This window comes from Carcharodon carcharias, chromosome 8 (assembly GCF_017639515.1).
Source record: "Carcharodon carcharias isolate sCarCar2 chromosome 8, sCarCar2.pri, whole genome shotgun sequence".
NCBI classification, from domain to species: Eukaryota; Metazoa; Chordata; class Chondrichthyes; order Lamniformes; family Lamnidae; genus Carcharodon; species Carcharodon carcharias.
Window position 1 is genome coordinate 127,603,360 of NC_054474.1, and position 12,608 is coordinate 127,615,967.

The 12,608-nt window shown below is 41.7% G+C and overlaps 1 protein-coding gene across 10 annotated transcripts in view; it reads left to right on the top strand.

The window, feature by feature from the left end:
• abca2 (ATP-binding cassette, sub-family A (ABC1), member 2) overlaps positions 1-12,608 on the top strand; it is a 592,304-nt gene that overhangs the window by 225,529 nt on the left and 354,167 nt on the right. The gene's annotated exons all lie outside the window — the stretch shown is intronic.

Sequence of the window (12,608 nt, forward strand, 5' to 3'; positions counted from 1 at the left end):
TATTTAATGTGATCAAGCATTGCAACACCAGCCCACTTTAAACTTTATGGGAGTCATAGAGATGAATTTCTGATGGAATTCTGTGTACACCATTTTGGTTCCTTCATACTCTAATTCCCCCAAGCTAACTTTATGGTAATTATACGAATTGCTTGATTTAAAAAAATGTTAAAATACAATTGAAGCATAGAATCTTACAGCACAAAAGGAATTGATTCATCTCATCTTGGAGGAAGCATTGAGGGTAGTATGGGCACAGAATGTACTCTGGATGGAGCACTTCAATTTCCATCACAAAGTGTGGCTCGATGGCACCACTAGTGACCAAGCTGGCCGAGTCCTGATGGACATAGCTGCCAGTCTGCGGCAGTCAGTGAGAGAAACAGTTTAAAGGAAAAACTACTTGACCTCATTGTCACTGATCTATCTGTCATAGGTGCATTTGTCTGTGACAGTATTTGAACAAGTGACCACTGCACAGCCCTTGTGGAGACAACATCCCATTTTTACATTGAGATCACCCTCCATTGTGTGCTGTGGCACTACTGCCATGTTAACTGGAATAGATTCAGAACAGGTCTACTAGCTAAAAACTGGGTATCTGTGAGACACTGTGAGCCATCATTGAATTGTATTCAACCACAATTTGTACCCTTGTGACCCAGCATACCTCTCACTTTACCATTGCTGTTAAGCCAAGGGACTAACGCTAGTTCAATGAGGAGTTTAGGAGAGCATGTTAGTAGTAGCAACAGGCATACCTAATAATGAGGTGCCACCTGCTGAAGCTACAACAGAATTACACACGTGTTAAAGAGCGAAACAGCATGCTATACACAGAGCTAAGTGATGCCACAGCAAATGAATCAGATCAAAGCTTTGCAGCCATGCCACACCCAGTCTTGAATGTTGATAGATAATTAAACAACTAATGGGAGGCAGAGTCTCCACAAATATCCCCCTCCTCAATGATGGGGAGCTCAGCGCATTAGTGCAAAAGACAAGGCTGAAACATTTGCAACCATCTTCAGCCAAAAGTGCCTCAGTCTCCTCTTGAGGTCCCCAATATCACAGTTGCCAGTCTTCTACCAATTAGATTTATATGTGATCTTAAGAAATGGCTGAAAGCTCTGGATAAAACAATGGCTACGGGCCCAGACAAAATCCTGGAAGTAGTACTGAAGACTTGAGCTCCAGAGCTACCTGCAACCATAGTCAAACTGTTCCAGTACTGGTTCCAGTAAAATGTTGGCATTTACCTGACAAAGTGGGAAAAGGCTCAGGTATGTCATGTCCACAAAAAGCAATACAGATCCTTAATCTAAGGTTCTGGAATCCCCTCCCTAAACCACTTTGCCTCTCCACCTCCATACTTTAAGACCATTTTTAAAATCTACCTCTTGATATAGCTTTTGTTCATCTCTGCTAATATCTCCTTCAGCTCGGCTTCCAGTTTTTTCATTATATTTGATGAAGCACCTTGTGATATTTCTCTGCATTCAAAAGTGCTATAAACAACAACAAGCTGTTGTTTTGTTTAAATTACTTCAGCTTATATTTAATTTTTGTAATGGAATTTGTTCTATTAATCTGAAATCTTCATGTTTTCCACTTAACAAAGATCGCAGGGTTAGATTGGTATGCCTAACGGATTTCAATATGTGCCCAATTGCTACAGGATATATTTTTAACTTTTTATTTCTGTTCACTGCGTGCTGTAAATTATGAGTTTTAGGTCTTGGGGAAGACAGTTTGCCTGTGGAAACTGTCATTTGTAATGTGTGCAGATAGAAGTCTGGGTTTGCCTCCAATTGTAACAGGTACTAATTATTCTTGGAATCACCCTTTTCATTAATATAGTTGTCGAGAACTTTCATTCCATCATACTACCTCCTGGACTCCTCTTCATACCCAGAAATAGATAGGAACTCTTTTGAATCCATTTGGAATGTGAATACTGAAAATTTAAAAAGAAAATAAATGCTGGAAATAGACCTTTGTTTATTCAAGCAGATCTAGATGAGCAGTAAACTAATGACTAAGTTTGACCATGTTCTTTCCATTCAACTCTCCTTCATTCCCTGCTCTGTCTATTTATTATTTGAGATGCCTAAGTGAAGGATCAAAGGCCGTCATAAAACAAGACCATGATTGCAATGCGTTTGAGAGAAGGATGAAATCAGGAAATACTGATTAGCAAAGAAAGATTTTTTTATTTTTATGGTACCTTTTAAAGCCTCAGAATGTCCTAAATGACTCCATAGCCAATGAAGTACTTTTTGAAGTTCTGCCTGTTATAGTGTAAGGAAATATGGCAGCCAGTTTGTGCACAGTAAGCTCCCACAAATAGCCATGTGATTCATAACAGTTTTTAGTGATGTGATTTGAGGGATAAGTATTGATAACAAGGTCAACAAAATTAGTTAAAGACTGTATTAGATCAAAGGAAGAAGTTTATAAAGTTGCCACAACATAATAAGCCTGAGAATTGGGAGCCTTTTAGAATTCAGCAAAGGAGGTCCAAGAAACTGATAAAGAAAGACAAAATAGAATATGAAAGTAAACTAGTGAGAAACATAAAAACAGACTGTAAAAGCTTATATTGGTATGTAAAAAGGTGAAGATAAGCAAAGACAAATGTGGGCCCTTTATAGGCAGAGACAGGAGAATCTATAATGGGGAATAAGGAAATGGCAGAGAAACTAAACAAATACTTTTTGTCTGTTTTCACAGAGGAAGATGCAAAAAACCTGCAGGAATACTAGAGAATCAAGGGACTAGTGAGAATGAGGAACTGAAAGAAATTTGAATCAGTAAACATGTAGTACTGGAGAACTTAATGGGACTGAAAGTTGATAAATCCCTTGTATCAAATGATCTGCATCCCAGAATGTTGAAAGTGGTGGCTATAGAGATAGTGGATGGTTGATGGTCATCTTCCAAAATTCTATAGGTTTTGGAACGGTTCCTGCAGATTGGAAGGTAGCAAATGTAACCCCACTGTTAAGAAAGGAGGTAAAGAGAAACAGGGAACTAGACCTTTAAGATAGACATCAGGAGGGAGAATGCTAGAATCTGTTCTAAAGCATGTGATAACTGAACACTTAGAAAATAATAGTAGGATGGGGCAGAGTCAACATGGATTTATGAAAGGAATATCATTTTGACAAACCTGTTAGAGTTTTTTGAGGATGTAACTAGCAGAGTAGGTAAGGGGAGACCAGTGGATGTGGTGTATATGGATATTCAGAAGGCTTTCGATAAGGTTCCACACAGGAAGTTAGGAAATAAAATTAGAGCTTGTGGAATAGGGGGTAATATACTGGCATGTATTGAGAATCGGTTAACAGACAGAAAACAGAGAGTAAGAATAAACAGGTCACTTTCAGGTTGGCAGGCTGTGACTAGTGGGGTACTGCAAGGATCAGTGATTGGGCCCCAGCTATTCACACTCTATCTCAATGATTTGGATGCAAATAGTATGTTGGCCTTTATTGCAGGACAACTTGAATACAGGAATAAAGAAGTCTTGCTGCAATTGTATAGCGCCTTGGTGACACCTGGAGTATTGTGTACAGTTTGGTTTCCTTACCTAAGGATGGATACACTTGCCATAGACAGAGTGCAACAAAGGTTCGCTAGACTGATCCCTGGGATGGCAGGATTGTCCTATGAGGAGACTGGGCCTATATTCTCTGACGTTTAGAAGAATGAGAAGTGATCTCATTGAAGCATACAAAATTCTTTCCGGGCTCAACAGGGTAGATGCAGGAAGAATGTTTCCCTTGGCTGGGGTGTCAGATAAGAAGTAAGCCATTTAGGACTGAGATGAAGGGAGTATTTCTTCACTCAGAGGGTGGTGAATCTTTTGAATTCTCTACCCAGAGGGCTGTGGAAGCTCAGTCATTGAGTATATTTAAGACCGAGATTGAAATATTTTTAGATATTAAAAATATTACGGGATATGGGGATTAAAGAGGAGCTCTTACACTCTCCGATCCTGCAATGACCACACGAGACTCAGGCCCCCTTTTAACCAGTTTTATTCAGGCATATGCCAGGGAGCCACAACCATTCCTAAGAATGGAGACCCTACTCCCAGATTGATTACATTTCATTACTGTTATACTTTTTCTTATCATAATACATTTGAGTACATTTGAATATATCCAATTGGTAACCGACATACTGGTTCCATACTAACTTTATCCTACCAAGTACATAAGCAGGTGATTTTACTTTCTAATTACTATAAAGCATGTATACATTATTATACTATCCAATAAGAGCTAAAACACACACACATGGTCCTTGGTTTTTATAACTCAGGACTGTTTATGTTTCATCAAAGCCCCCTCTTTGTCCATTGTTCATCTTCCCATATCTACACTAAAACCATTTTTTCCCTTCCCTATCTGAGAGAGGAGCGCATTTAATCTAATTTATGTCATACTTTATCTCCAGCCTGGCTCTCAAGGCTGTGCAGTGTTCACCTGGTAATGCTCAACTGTTAATATGTTTAGCAGTAATGACTGCTTGGAGATTTAAGTATGATTAGCAAATTCTTACTGTGTTTTCTTTTAATATATTTAATTTCCCCCCTAACAGGGAGAGTGCAGGAAAATGGCAATGAGATAGAAATCAGTCATGATCTAATTGATTAGCGGAGTAAGCTTGAGGAGCTGAATGGCCTTCTCCTATTTCCTATCTTCCTTTGGTCCCACGTTGACCAGGACATCATAAAAACTCCTCACCTCTTTTTCAAATAGTGCCATGGGATGTTTATGTCTGCTCTAGAAGACAAAACTGTTGTGATCTCTCTGTCCCCAATACATTTCTTCCCTTCCGCTCCCTCATTGAAAAGAGCTGTCAGCATCAGCACTTCTCAACACTTGGTTCTTTGTTCCTGCACAGATTCATGTAACAAACCCAAAGTAGCCAAGGTAACTGTGCCCCAGCATAAGTCAGTGTCTTAGGAACTGAAGGGAAGAAGGAGCTTGCATTCATATAGCATCTTGCACATTCTCAGGGCATTTCAAAGTGTTTCATGATGAAGTACTTATGAATTGCAGATGCTGTTGTTTTGTAAGTGAAAATGGCAGGCAATCTTTGCAGAGCAAATTCCCATACTACAATCCATTCTCAGTTCAAACATTTTGGTGGTTTTGGTTAAGGGATGAATGTTGACCAGGACACCTGCTATCATTAGAAAAATTGCCTTTTGAGTTTTACAACTATTTGGTACAGATGTGCCGAGCACCTTGATGTAATGTGTCATCCAAAAGATGCCGCCATCTACAATGCAGCACTGCCTCAATGGGACTATTGAAGCAATCTAGATTACATGATGATGTCCAGGAGTGAGGGTTTGAATCCATAATTGCTTGACTGAGGTTGAAAGTACCAACACTGAACTAAACTGGCACAAAGTAGCTAAGCAAAATGGTTCTTGTGGCCACTTCTGAGAATATCCCTGGCATCCAAGGGCTTGTTTCAGCAAGTTGAAGTCCTGAAGACAGATACACTTAAAAGGCAGATACACTGGAAGTATCGGGGGGCTGGCTAACTCAGTTGGCTAGCTGGCTAGCATGTGGTTCAGAATAATGCCAATGCTGTGGGTTCAATCCCCATTCTGGCTAAGGTAGACTTCGGGCCTACCTCCTTTTCCTGTCATGTGGTAAAATCATCGGCATAAGCTGTGGTTCAGCGACCTTCGAATAATCAAGGATGCTACCTGGAGAAGAAGAAAGTGGAAGCCCTATGACTTTGAGTTTCACAGGTATTGGGAGCAGGATTTATATCTTGACAGATTCTAATAAGCAAGAGTAAGTTTTAAATTCATTTATTTCTGGTAGAAGTTATGAATTTCATGGTGGTGGTCTTCATATTTATTGAAAGCTGCTATTTCACATGAATGAGATTTTTCTGTTGCTGTGCGATCGCCAAGATGCCAACAGCCACCATAAGTAGCAGTTGTGTGACTCCTGCCTTCGTGGGAGTTGAAAAACAGGCAGCACTGTGACGTCAAAACAATGGGTGGGGAGCAGGGAAAAAGAGTGATAGTATGAAGGGGGAAATGGTGGTGTAGTGATCATGTCACTGGACTAGTAATCCTGAAGCACGGCTAATACTTTGAGGACACTGGTTCAAATCCCATCCTGGTATCTGGTGGAATTTAAATTCAATTAATAAAATTGGATCTGAAAGGTAGTCTCAGTAACAGAGACCATGACATATGATTGATTGTTGTAAAACCCCATTTAATGTCCTTTAGGGAAGGAAATCTAGCATCCTTAGTCAGTCTGGCCTACCAATGACTCCAGTCCCACAGTAAGTTGCCTTTTTGACTTTCTGATTCATGCCCACATGTGCCAGTAACAATACCTGGAAGACACAGATGCAGTAAGAGAACCTTTCGAACTGTTTGGATCAATCTCTGCTCCACTGCGGTACAAAAATGCTGCTGTTGTACTCAGCCTTGTAATAATGGTTTAGGAAATAGTTCCTTTCCTTCAAGGGACTCTTGGTGCGATGACTAATCAGTTCGGGCTTAATATGTAAAGATGTTAACTGACCTTGTGGAATCCTATTGAGTTATGACATATGAGGGTTATTGATGGAATACATTCAAGAACTTCAGGCCAGCGGAGATGCACTAGTAAGTACTGTCTGTAGTGTTTGTGTGGGCAAGAGTCTTTCATAATCAACATGAAACAACAGCTCTTCTTTGCTTTGCATTAAGTTACATAGAATTTACAGCACAGAAACAGGCCATTCGGCCCTACTGGCACATGCCAGTGTTTTTAGCTCCACACAAACCACCCCCCACCCTGGATTATCGGTTTCTATTGGCACATGCTTCTGTTCCTTTCTCCCTTGCGTATTTAACTAGCACCCCCTTAAATGCATCCATGTTGTTCAACTTCATTCCATGTGGTCACGAATTCCGCATTGTAACTGCTCTCTGGGTAAAGCTAAGATACTTTGAGCTCTCTTTGCTTTGTACTGGAAACTTTGTTTAATTTAGCCGTACTGTTGTCCAATGCCCTCTGGCAAATTGCTAAGCACCCCTTGCCCACATGGAAAACTAGACAGCACAGTCCCATACTGCCGTTATCCATCTTCCCTCAACTATCTATTCATAGTGGTCACTGGACAGCGATCAAGCCAGAGTCCGGCTGATTTCTTTCTCTTTCCTGCTCCTGAGTCTTGGTATTAAGGCCAATATCAGGGCGGTATTTCAGCTGCTGCCTGAGCTGACATCGGTAAAGCTATCACTGAGTGAGGGTTGAACCTGGGACCTTTTGGTTTGTATGACTCCTCCTACACCTGATGATGCATTCGACCTCATCCTTTTTAAGAAATAACAGCAAAGAATAACAACAGTCCATGTCCAAATGCAACAACACCATTTGCGACTCCTCAGATACTGAAGCAGTCCATGTCCAAATGCAGGAAGACTTGGACAATATCCAGGCTTGGGCTGACAATTGGCAAGTAACATTCATGCCAAACAAGTGCCAGGCAATGACCATCTGCAACAAGTGAGAATCTAATCATCACCCCTTGAAATTCAATGGCAATACCATCACTGAACACCCCACTATTAATATCCTGGGGCTACCATTGACCAGAAATTGAACTGGACTAGCCATATAAATACTGTGGCTATAAGAGCAGGTCAGAGGCTAGGAATCCTGCGGCAAATAACTCACCTCCTGAGTCACCAAGCTTGCCCACCATCTACAAGACACAAGTCAGGAGTGTAATGGAATGTTTTGCTTGATTGGGCACCCCATCCACAAACATGCGCTCAAACTCACCTTTGAAATAGAGCAGTCAAATGAACTTGCTTTCCTTGACATACTAGTTGAGAAATCTGCCAGGGGTTCTCTACCTTGGTCTATCACAAGCCTCCATACACTGTTAAATACACGCTTTGATCTTCTTACAGTTTCTTGCACTATAAGATTGATCTAATCAGCAACCTCGTAAATAGGGCCCGAGCCATTTGCTCACCATGCAAGCTTGATGCTGAAATATGGCACATCAAAGGCATCTTGCAGGATAATGGCTACTCTGATCACATAATTTCATGCTGTATATTGTGTAAACTCATGAATGGGCCTAAGGCCATCACTTTCAGCCCTAAAAAGTGCCCAGTCTACCTGAGGTTACCCTGGAAGGGCAAGGTATCTCAAAAATTTGAGCAACGGTTGAAGCTAGCTGTTTCATGCTGCTACTAAGCACTAACAGGATGCTGCCATCAAGCCAAAAAGATGTTCTGCCTTTCACACAAATAAGTAATTTGTTTTATGAATTTCAGTGCCATAGTGATGCTAGGTACGTAAGCCCAAAGACAGGCAGCTCATATCAAACTGCATGCCCCTTCCACTGTTTGAAACGGGCAAGGTACAGACCGTACCTAACCACCCTGAGCTTGCAAAACTCAAGACACAGTGTCCAGCATTGGAAGTGATTCCGCGATTGGACAACATTTGCTAAATAATCCTCGTGTGCTAAAAATTACACTGACAGCCAATTTAAGATTGTCAGTCGCGCTTGCATTGTGGTGCATTTGCGTGTGCTGGAAGCTACATATATTAATACGCAGGGCCCTGCTCTTTGCAGACTGAAAGGTGTACACACATTGCATCTGTTTTAGCTAAATAAAATAACTGATAGCCATTCACTGGTTCATTCCTCAGGGCAATGCCCTAACCAATCAGTCAAGTTGCCTGGTTTAAATTTCAAACAATGCTTGGCAGTTAACTGTCAGTCACCATTAATTGGTGCATCCCTCATGGCAACACCTCTACCAATCAGAGTTCGCTTGCCAACCAATCTGAATTGTCTTCTCATACAATATAAAGCTGTTGCTTCCCCTGACATTGGTGTTCTTGCAATTGTCCTGATGAGCGTGAGACAAAAAGCTTTGAAAAATGCCTTTTTTCCAGCACGGACACACAGTGGCAGCATTGTGCACCATCTACAAGCCACACTGATAGTGGAAATTTGAGGATATACCCATTAAGAAAGGATATGCAGGCTAGGTCTCTTTTCTCTTGAAGTGACCCATTGGAAGCCTTTAGAATTCTGAAAGATTTTGATTTTGTAGACCCAGAGCAAATGTTTCCACTTGTGGGGAAGAGCAAAGTGAGAGGCTGACAATATAAGATAGCCTCCAGGAAATCGTATAGGAAATTCAAAAGTAACTTACCCAGAGAGTAATGAGAATGTGGAATTCACTAGCAGAGAGAATGGTTGAGGCGAATTGTGTAGATACAGTTAAGGGTAAGCTGTATAGGCATATGAAGGAGGAGGGAATAGAGGCTGATGCTGATAGAGTTGGATGATGAAGAATGAGAGGAGGCTTGAGTGGAGCATAAACACTGGCATGGACAGGTTGGGCTGAATGGCCTGTTTCTGTGTGTATATCTTATATAATTATATGGAATAAGTGTTTGGGAAGAATAAGGACTGGATGATTGCCCAAAAGAGAGAGAGAGAGAATATCATCCTAGATTGATTCTGTGTCCTTTCTACTGAAGGCTAGGGAACAAATTACTTATCTATGGTTGATGTGTGACATGGGGAGGTGGACTGAGTAGAGGATATGTGTATGTTATCTAACACTGAGATGATATATTACTCTTTCTTAACAGGTGTCTACTGATATTTCAGCATCCTTATCACTGACATAGGAATAATTGTAGTAGAAGGATCTGGTACCTAAAGGGTTAACATGGGACTGAATACAGTACCATCCACATAGTGATATAGGAAGACACATGACCTAGAGCTAGGGCAGTCTAGAGAGAGGTAGCAACATGTAAAGATCTAGTATGGGTCATCTCCATACCTTTACCCTCTACTGTCAATATGTGCACAGTACAGTACTGTTAAAAATGATTTATTTGAAACTTCAACAAGACTGGTGTCCAAGCAGTACACATCACAGCTAGCAACAACAAAACAGATCAATAATAGCATGGGTTTTTTTCTTGAGTTGGGTAGAGTTGGTGGCGTATTTTGCTGTCATGTTTCCTGAATTAGGTGCTTCTTGGAGTACTGGAAATTTGTTGAGCAATTGTACTGCAATGGAGTGATTGTGACCTTGTTAAATGACCGGGTATGTTCACCCTGCATTCCGCTGCTGCATCAATTAAGGAGAAAGATGTCTGGGCAGGGGAACTGTATCTTATTATTCAAATGGTGTGGCTATGATTATTCCATGAAACAGTTTGGAGAATGGAGGGTCATAATTAAGGCCAAGAAAATGAATGTGCAGTTTTCTGATTCTCATTTTAGCTATTGAAGTGAACCTGTGTATACTGAAGAAATGTAAACTGTATATCGGTACACAAGGCTATCATTCCTTATGCCAGTTATGCTTTCATAGAATTGTAGAAGCTTTTAGTTCAGAAAGAGGCTATTTGATCTGTTGTGCCTGTGATGGCTTTTTGAAAGAGCTGTCACACATAGTCCCGCAACCCTGTTTTCTGTCTGCAATTCTGTGTGCTCCTCATCTAATCTTCTAGTACCTGTCCAAATCCCTTTTAAAACTATTTATGGAATCATCTTCCAGCACCTTTTCAATTCCCTCCTGTACCTTCCATAATCTTCCTGGGTATTGACTGAACCTTCCTCCTGACATTTCTGTTTTAACTATTATTTATCTTGTCATCCAGTGTGAATTAGCTTTGGCTGCTCTACCTTTTCCTGTCAGAGGAATTTGCAAGTTTATACATGAGCAATCTCTTCCTTGGATGTACCCCATTGCTCAGTTAGAGCATTACTTTTTTAAAAATTCATACACAGGCTGGGGGCATTGCTGGCTAGGTCAGCATTTTATTGCCCTTGAGAAGGTGGTGGTGACTGTATTCTTGAACTGCTGCAGTCCATGTGTTGTAGGTACAGCCACAGTGCTGTTAGGAAGGCAGTTCCAGGATTTTGACCCAGCGACAGTAAAGGAACAGCGATATAATTCCAAGTCACGATGATGAGTGACTTGGAGGGGAACTTCAAGGTGGTGGTGTTCCCATCTATCTCCGCCCTTGTCCTTCTAGATGGAATTGATTGTGGGATTGGAAGGTGCTGTCGAAGGAGCCTTGGTGAGTTCCTGCAGTGCATCTTGTAGATGGTACACACTGCTGCTACTGTGCATCGGTGGTGGAGGGAATGATTGTCTGTAGGTGTGATGCCAATCAAGTGGGCTGCTTTGTCCAGGATGGTGTCGAAATTCTTGAGTGGTGTTGAGCTGCACTCATCCAGGCAAGTGGAGAGTATTCGATCACACTCCTGACTTGTGGCTTGTAGATGCTGGACAGGCTTTGGGGAGTCAGGAGGTGAGTTACTTGCTGCAGGATTCCTAGCTTCTGACCTGCTATTGTAGCCACAATATATAAATGGCTAGTTCCATTTAGCCTCTGGTCAATGTTCACCCCCAGGATGTTGATAGTGGGGGATTCAGTGGTGGTAATATCATTGAATATCAAGGGATAATGGTTAGATTCTCTCTCTTGTGGCGTGAATGTTACTTGTCACTTGTCAGCCCAAGCCTGGATATTGTCCAGGTGTTGCTGCATTTGGACGTGGATTGCTTCAGTATTGGAGGAGTCGCGAATAGTGCTGAACATTGTGCAATCAACAGTGTATATCCCTACTTCTGACCTGATGATGAAAGGAAGGTCATTGATGAAATAGGTGAAGATGGTTGGACCTAGGACACTACCTGAGGAACTCCTGCAATGATGTCCTGGAGCTGAGACGATTGATCTCTAACAATCACAATCATCTTCCTTTGTGCTAGGTAAACTCTCCAATCAGCGGAGAGTTTTCCCCCTGATTCCCATTGACTCAAATTTTGCAAGGGCTGCTTGATGCCACAATTGGCCAAATGCTGTCTTGGTGTCAAGGGCAGTCACTCTCACCTCATCTCTGGAGTTCAACCTATTTGTCCATGTTTGAACTGAGGCTGTAATGAGGTTAGGAGCTGAGTTGCCCTGGCGGAACCCAAACTGAGCGTCACTGAGCAGGTTATTGCTGGGCAAGTGCCGCTTGATAGCACTGTTGATGATCCCCTTCCATCATATTATGATGACCTAGAGTAGATTGATGAGGCGGTAATTGGCCAGGTTGGACTGATTTTTGTGTACAGGACATACCTGGGCAATTTTCCACATTGCTGGGTAGATATCAGTGTTGTAGCTGTACTGGAACAACTTGGCTAGGGGCATGGCACATTCTGGAGCACAAATTTTCAGTACTATGGCTGGAATGTTGTCAGGGCCCATAGCCTTTGCACTATCCAGTGTCTTCAGCCATTTCTTGATATCATTTGGAGTGAATCAAATTGGCTGAAGACTGGCATCCGTGACGCTGGGGACTTCCAGAGGAGGCCGAGATGGATCATCCGCTTGGTACTTCTGGCTGAAGATTGTTGTAAATGCTTCAGCCTTATCTTTTGCACTGATGTGCTGGGCTCCCCCATCATTGAGGGTGGGGATATTTGCGGAGCCTCTTCCTCCAGTAGGTTGTTTAATAGTCTACTACCATTCAAGATTGGATGTGACAGGACTGCAGAGCTTAGATCTGATCCGTTGGTT